This window comes from Buceros rhinoceros, unplaced genomic scaffold (genome assembly GCF_000710305.1).
Source record: "Buceros rhinoceros silvestris isolate BGI_N320 unplaced genomic scaffold, ASM71030v1 scaffold20743, whole genome shotgun sequence".
NCBI lineage: Eukaryota > Metazoa > Chordata > Aves > Bucerotiformes > Bucerotidae > Buceros > Buceros rhinoceros.
The window spans coordinates 5,022-6,355 of record NW_010404617.1 but is presented as its reverse complement, the minus strand read 5'-3'; the positions used below and the strand labels follow the sequence as shown (position 1 = coordinate 6,355).

The following is a 1,334-nucleotide window of genomic DNA, read 5'->3' as shown; positions in this document are numbered from 1 at the left end:
GACTTGTCCCCGTGCTCTTCCCACCCCTGGCTCTAAGCACTCTGCACTGGCGCTGGATGGAGGGTGCTCACCACGGCTGCTCAGATACCAGCATGAGCAGGGAGCTGTCTCCAGGGGCTTGGCCGTACCTGGAGGACATCCCTCTGCCTCCAGAGCGCTGGCCTTAGGATGCTGCTGGCTCACACCTCGCAGCAAGACCTCTGGCTTGAAGGAGCTGTATCTGCAACTTGGAAAAGCCTCTTTTCCCTGGCTGCAGAGCCTGGCCCCTTTCCTGCCCTGCTTGCAGACGGAGCGGATTAGCCCGCGGAGCAGCCCTGACCTGCATCCAGCTTGGCCACAGGAAGAAGGTTTGAGAGCAAAGAGCAGCAGCCACAGGGGAGAGGTGAGGTGATGGGAAAAGCGCCTGCTGGCAGTGTCACTGTCCCTGCCCTGTGGTGCCACAGCACCGCCTTCACAGTTCCATCCTTCCAGGGCTCACCATCCCTGTGCTTCTCGGGGCTTAGCCTTAGAGCTTGCAGCTTGCTGGCTGCCCAGGAGCCTGGCTTGGTGTGGGCACTCTCCCCTTCGCAGCCGGTGGGGGATCATGCTGGAGGCAGGCGCTGGGTTTCGGGAGCTGCTGGGGCAGCCATCAGACATAGGGAGCTGCAGGAAAGGGCAGCAGGGTGCGGATACCTGGTTACTGCCCGTGTCCGGGTGAGCTGTCCTGCCCTGCCAGCTGCAGCAGGTAATGACCCATTTCTCTGCCACAGCAAAGCCAGGGTGCAGGGACTGGCCTTGTCCCCCGAGGAGTGGCTGAGATCTTGACCCAAAGAGAATCCCAGCCAGAGAATCCTTGCGTGAACACCGCGGGGAGCGGGGAGCATCTGCATTCCCCTGCAGCCCGCTGGGGCCAGCCCTGGCAGATCCCGGCCCTCGCTGCTGTAGTGCATCCTGCCGGCAATGAAATGTGATGAGCATAGCCATAAATTTCCCCGCGGATGTGGCACTGAGCCCTGCATGCTGATGCTGCATTCAGCCCCTCGCACAGCGTTATCGATTCTGCAGCAGGAAAGCCTCGGTTATGTGGCACAGAGCAGGGCTTGCCTGGAGTCAGCAGAATTTAGCACCAGGCACAATTAGGGCAGGCATGGCAGAAAGGGGTCACAGCCTTTGCAGAGCAGGGCCAAGGGGTGTGCCAGGGCTGCTGCCATGGGGGTGCTTCCATGTTGTCCCCTGTCACTGCTGCTCAGGGGAACCCCGGTCCTGGCTGGCTGCAGCACGGTCTGTGTGGGGCTGGGTCTGAAAGGGAAGCCCAAGACCCAGGGTGAGCTCTGCGCCGCCGGCCGGGGGGTGGG

General features: G+C 62.2%; 1 protein-coding gene across 2 annotated transcripts in view; it reads left to right on the top strand.

The window, feature by feature from the left end:
- The window catches only part of LOC104491087 (sodium channel subunit beta-2-like), a 4,641-nt gene that overhangs the window by 1,709 nt on the left and 1,598 nt on the right, over nt 1-1,334 (top strand). The window lies entirely within an intron of this gene.